We start from the raw sequence: 6,986 nt of genomic DNA on the forward strand, positions 1-6,986 counted from the left end.
TTTCCTTCATAAACTTCCATAATGTTGAACATGTATCTCATACTTGTTCATGTGTTATCTCTTGTGGTGTTATGTAAACCTTTGTCATGTTTTATTTATGTTCATCATGCCTCAAAAACATGTAAGTAGCTTGTTCATATCTTACCAATTTATGTATCTTTATGTATCTAAATCCAAGGGAAAGGATATTATGTTGACTTCCTAGGCATGTTGTCCATTCATGCATTTAACCTAAAACAAACCCTACTCATTCTTCAAGCTAAAACACCTACACAAACCTTGAATTACTTTTAGTCAATGGACTTTGGATTACACTTACAAAAATTCTTTAGTACACATGAGGCATTTCAAACACAAACCTTGACTTACTTTTAGTTGATGGATTTTTCAATTACACTTTCAAATGCTTTTGTACACATGAAGCACTTTCCAAAATATTTTTTACCCCTTTTATTTCTCCATTCAAAAATGCAAACAACTTTTAAACCAAAACATAGATAAATTCAAAAGGTTCCTGTAGAGTACTACAGATGCGTAGGGTGCTAATACATTCCCTTTGTATAATCAACCCCCGTACCTTTCATCTCTACTTGATTTGCTTCTAGTTTTACTATTTACTATACATGTTTATTTTTGGGTTTATTTTGAATATTTTCCCCTTCCCTTGGAAAAATAAAAGTTTGGTGGTGATATCAATGTTTTGCGAGTCAATTTAATCCAATAGCTTGGTCTCTGATTATTACCGCGACCGAAATAGAGACTTCACTAGGGACTACTCCCCAAGAGGGTTATACCTATCTTGTTTTAATCTATGTTTTATTATTTGTTTGTTTATATTTCCTTAGGTGATCTTTGTGTTAAGATAAGTCATAACACAGACTTGAGTGCATATTAAGATAGGTGGGTGGTATAGTCAAGTTGGCTTGGGTGGAGTAATCTTGAACAAGATGACTTGAGAGTCCCCCCATTAGTGGAGCCCCCTTTAGAGATGATATTTGTTGAACAAGCAATCATGAAGAAATTTTCTATCTTTGACCTAGGATCCCAAGAAACTGATGACTTTAGTGTCTCTTTACCCTACTAAGCCTTGTTAGGACGTAGTGTGGTGACTATGAAGGTGTAAACCTGAATTAGTTGATACGCGATACTACACTCAGATGAGTTTCTCTTGAGAATACTATTGGTTGACAAGTAGTTGTCCAAACCGGTAATATCCGAAAGATGGGATTATGATTCTGGGAACTTTCTTAGAACCTTGGTTTCTGTCTTGATGATAAACCCTTAGCACTTATATTGTTGGTATGGTTAGACCCATGGCCTCATGCTCGTGAAGACGAACCTATGAACCCCATGTATTTGACATCTTGCATATGTTTGTTGATCTTGATGTGTTTGTGCATTCATACATTTATGCATTCATTAAAATCATCTTAATTAAAGTATTCAAGGAACTTAGAAGCATTTATTACAAATATCATAGGTATTTTTTCACTATGGATTTTGGAAGAAGAAGGACTCAAAAGTACACTTTCAAGAGTCAAAGATTGGAGGATTTAAGAAAGCTAGGATCTCTGGTGGTTAATCCTGAAGACTTCAAAGGCAAATATGGGAGAGTTCTACCTCTTTTGAAGACTAACATGGTGGAGGGGGTTCTTGCTACATTGGTTAAATTCTATGATCCATTGTACAGGTGATTCACCTTTCCAGATTATCAGCTTGTGCCTACCTTGGAGGAGTTTTCTCACCTGATTGGCCTACCCATTTATGATCAAGTCCCCTTTTTTCGGTTTAGAAGAAATTCCAAAGCATCAAGACATTGCATAAGCTATTAATTTAAGGATGTCTGAGATCAAAGCTAATCTGACTACAAAAGGAGGAATTCTTGGTTTTCCTACTAAATTCTTGATAGATGAGGCTCATTATTTTGCTAGCATAAATAGTATGGACGCTTTTGAGGCTATTCTTGCCTTGCTCATCTATGGATTGTTCCTCTTCCCAGATGTTGATGACTTTGTTGACATTAATGCTATCAAAATATTCCTAATTGGAAATCCAGTTCCCACCTTGCTTGCAGATGTTTACCATTCAGTCCATCTCAGGAATTCTCATAAGGGAGGAATGATCATATGTTATACAACTCTGCTCTACAAGTGGTTTATTTCACACTTGCCTCAGTCTACTTCCTTTTGGGACCTCAAGGATGGTTTGCTATGGTCGCAAAAGATTATATATCTCACTCATTCTAACATTGATTGGTTTGATCGTGCTTATGAGGGGGTGAAAATTATTGATAATTGTGGTGAGTTTCCTAATGTACCTCTTCTTGGTACAAAGGGAGGCATTAGCTACAACCCGAATTTGGCTCGTCGTCAGTTTGGATACCAAATGAAGGACATTCCCAATACCATATTCTTAGAGAGTTTATTCTTCAAGGAAGGATAAGATAACAAAGCGTTCAAAGAAAAGATTATGCATGCCTGGCGCCACGTCCATAAGAAAAGAAGAAAAGTTCTAGGAAAGATAGATTGCGTCTCTTTGGATCCTTATCTCCAATGGGTGCAAGATAGGGCTGTCAGTTTGAAAATGAATTATCCTCGACAAGAACCTTTGTCTTTAACTATTAAAGAACCTTCTCTCATTTTCATGACTGGCGCAGAGAAACTCAAGGTTGCTTTGACTAGGATGCAACGAGAAAAGGGTGCTTGGAAGAACAAGTATCAGATCGTCCATGCAGAGAATAAAAAGCTTCAAAGACACTTGAAGCAAAGGAATGATGAAGAGCTTGCTAACAAGAAAATAAAGGTGCAAGAGGATTTACTTTCCTCTAGCATTAGGCCAGTTCCTTATTTAGATAATTCTCCTACTTCAGGAACTCGGAAGATGAGTGTTGACAAGCTAGTGGTTGAAAAGACTCAGATGAAGGACCAAATCAAGGAGCTTAATAGGAAACAACAAAGAGGGATTGGATCTTCTTCTTAGAAACTTCCTTAGGATTCTAGCTATTTTCCTTGTATCTTTTGAAAGTGTACTTCAAAAATTGTAATCTTTCCAATATTAATGAAATAAGATTTTTTCCTATCAAAAGAGTAACACTTCTCTCCATGATGTTTGCAATAATTATGTTTATTAAAGTTCCTTGAAATTCATTTGCATTGCATATCATGCATCATTCTAAATATTACATTTTTTTCCTTCCCAAGACTTATCACTGTCTTTCACTCCAATAGACAAGTTGTTTCATCGATATAACACTCGAGCTAGTCATCAGAAAAGGATGGAACAACTTGAGCAGGAAAACCAAGAACTCAACGAATAAGTTACTTCACTCAAAGGCAGTTTGGAAAGATTCACAACAATGATGGAAACGCTGGTGGCTGCTCAGAATCAGCCACCCCAGAGCGTATTCAAAGAACTATAATTTCAGAGGTTGTGTCTACGCCCATTTATGTGGCACCTGTGAACGCTCCTCAGTATCAGATGCACCCCAATTTTCCTTGGGGCATGCCACCAAATTATGTACCAGAAGGTTACCGCCTACAAGTTCCTGAAGCTCCCGTAGTGCCTGCTGTCATGTCGGTACCACCTCCTGTGATACACACTACACCATACAACGAAGAGCCCATCTTTCACTCCATTCCAAGTGAGAGTATGGGAGTATATGAGAAAATGGACGAATTCCAAGATCAATTCGCTGAGATGAAAAAAGAGATTAAAACCCTCAGAGGAAAATATCTATTTGGGAAGAATGCCAACGATCTCTGCCTTGTGCCAAATGTCAAAATACCTGCCAAATTCAAAGTACCTGATTTCGAAAAGTACAAGGGGGATTCTTGTCCGAGGAGCTAGTTAACTATGCATGCATGAAAAATGTCCACTCAAACTGATAACCACCAGTTGCTAATTCACTATTTTAAAGATACTCTGACTGATAACGCTGTCAAGTGGTACATGAACTTGGATAGTGCTAATATCGGCACATTCAATGATCTAGGTGAAGCTTTCATCAGGCAGTACAAGTACAATATCAACATGGCGCTGGAGAGAGATCAACTTCGGGCTATGTCCCAAAGAGACAAGGAAACATTAAAGGAATATGCACAAAGATGGCGTGAGGTTTCCACCTAGATTTGTCCTCCTCTCAAAGAAAGCAAAATGACTAAGATCTACTTGAAAACTCTAAGTTCTTTCTACTATGAACGAATACCAAGTGATTTCACCGACATGGTGAATATGGGGATGCGTCCAGAGGAAGGTGTCTGTGAGGGACAATTGGTTAAGGAAGATGGTTCATCTAGCGGCGTCAAAAAGTTCGGAGTTGGGTTCCCTAAGAAGAAAGAGCAAGATGTCAGTGCGGTGGTACACAGAAGACCAAGGCATAGATATCAACAACAACATATTGCAACAATTACTCTAGTTCTCAACTTAGCAGCAGTAGCTCCAGCCTACCAGCCATAGTTCTTACAACAGTCTCAACCACAAGTTACACAACAATAACCTCAATACATTCAACAAAATATCCCGCAACCGCAACAACGACCTCATCAACAAGACCGTCCACAATACAACAATAATCAAGTTCAAAGAAGGCTACAATTCGATCTGATACCTATGACTTACACATAACTATTCCCATATTTGGTCAACAAGAAGCACATTCAAACTACATCTCCTCCCCCTGTTCTAGAGAAACTTCCATATTGGTACAAAGTTGATCAGTTTTGCGCCTACCACCAAGGAGCACCCGAACATAATTTAGACGACTGTTATGGATTTATGTCTGATGTCCAAAGATTGATCAAAAGCGGATTTCTATCTTTCAGAGATGTCAACCCAAATGTACAAGTCAATCCCCTGCCTCAACATGGAGGAGCTTCCATTAACATGGTGGAAAGTTGTCATATCACCTTCAGGGTTTATAACATACACTTCTTGGAAGGGGATCCAGTATAATTACATCGCACTTTGAGTGAGCTTGTCTACATGACACCACATATTAATGCAACTTGTAGAAGTTGCTCCGCAGGTCCTCGTGGTTGTTGTTTGGTGAGGAAAGATTTGCAAAAACAAATAGGTAACGAGATTATCAAAGTTGACGGAGCCCGACATTTCAATCAAGAGGATAATGTACAACTTGACCCTTTACCTGAGCAGGAGGAAGCTTCGGTGAATATGGAGTACAATTTTCCTGGCACTTTCAGAGTTTATGATGTAAATTATTTAGAAGGAGATCTGGTTGAGATGTACCTTGAATTAGGTGAGCTCATCCATATAACACCACACGACTATGCGAATGGCAGACTTTGCCGTACAACTCTTCGTGGTTGCCATATTGTAAGGGAAGATTTGCAAAGAGAAATAGACAACGGGATTATCCGAGTTGATAGGGACCTGAACTTCAATCAAGCCAACATGGTACAAGATGACCCTTTCCCCCAACATGAGTAAGCTCCTATCAATATGGTTGAAGGCTGTCAGGGTAATTACCAAGTCTACGATGTGAGATTCGTGAGAGGATCTTTGGTTAGGATGCACAAAAGTTTGTTTCAGCTTGCTTTTGTTCTATCACATGATTATACCGCCTGTGAAGTTTGTTCAATAAACCCACGCGCATATCCCCTTGTACGACAGGATATCCAAAAATTGTTGAACGCAAGAACTATCATTGTTGCCTATCCCAGAAATCTCGAGAATGATGTCAATGTTATAATCCCTCAGTTCAACATTCTCGAAACCTTTGAGATTACATCCGATAGTCGCAACTCTATGATTTCACCTTTGGTTATCTATTTACTAGATCCAACTCCATACTAACCTAACAAAGCCGTACCTTACAAGTACCAAGCTACCATGATCAAAGATGGAAAGGAGGTTCCTCTACCCTCTATGCCTTCCATCGTTAACATTGCCGATGTAAGTGGGTTCACGAGAAGCGGGCGTGTATTCGCTATGGAACCGCCAAGAAATGTTGAAGCTTTAGTTGGGAAGAAAATGCAAGTTATGGTGCCGATTGTGAACAATAAACCTGATGTTGTGGGAGAGTTTAGTGGGGCTAATATCAACTTAGAATTTGATGAGGTTTTGAGATTGATCAAGAAGAGAGAATACAAAATTGTAGATCAGCTCCTACAAACCCCTTCCAAGATATCCGTTTTATCCCTGCTGATGAGTTATGAGGCTCATAGGGAGGCTCTACAAAAGGTTCTTGAGAAAGCTTATGTCGACCATGACGTAACAATTGACCAATTTGACAGCATTGTCACCAACATGACTGCCTACAACAATTTGAGTTTCAGTCATGAAGAACTCCCAATAGAAGGCAAGAATCACAACATGGCTTTACATATTTCCATGAATTGCCTTACTGATTCTCTATTCGGTGTGTTGGTGGACACGAGTTCTTCACTCAATGTCATGCCAAAATCAACCTTGTCTAGATTGACTTTTCAAGGAGCTCCTATGAGACCTAGTGGGGTTATTGTTAAAGCTTTTGACGACTCCAGAAATACTGTCATCAACGAGGTGGATCTCCCTATGACCATTGGCCCACATACCTTTCAAGTCACCTTTCATGTGATGGATATTCATGCCTCTTATAGTTGTTTGTTGGGTCTCCCATGGATTCATGAGGCAATGGTTGTCACTTCGACTCTTCACCAGAGGCTCAAGTTTGTAAGGAAGGGGAAGTTGGCGTCACAATATGCGGAGAAGAAGCTTTAGTAGTGAGTCACCTATCGTCATTCTATTTCGTCGATGCCGAGGAAGAGGTTGAAACCCAATTTTATACTCTATCTATTATTGACAAGAATGTCCAAGAGAGTGGAGCTTCCATTCGTTCCTTAAATGATGCACAATAATTAGTCAAAGATGGTTCAGCAGGTGGATGGGGACAAGTTATGAGTCTCCCTGAAAACAAATTTCGTGAAGGCCTTGGCTTCTCACCTACATATTCAAAGGTTTCTCAACAAGACACGGTTCTCCGTCCTATT

The sequence above is a fragment of the Lathyrus oleraceus genome, chromosome 5 (genome assembly GCF_024323335.1).
Source record: "Lathyrus oleraceus cultivar Zhongwan6 chromosome 5, CAAS_Psat_ZW6_1.0, whole genome shotgun sequence".
NCBI classification, from domain to species: Eukaryota; Viridiplantae; Streptophyta; class Magnoliopsida; order Fabales; family Fabaceae; genus Lathyrus; species Lathyrus oleraceus.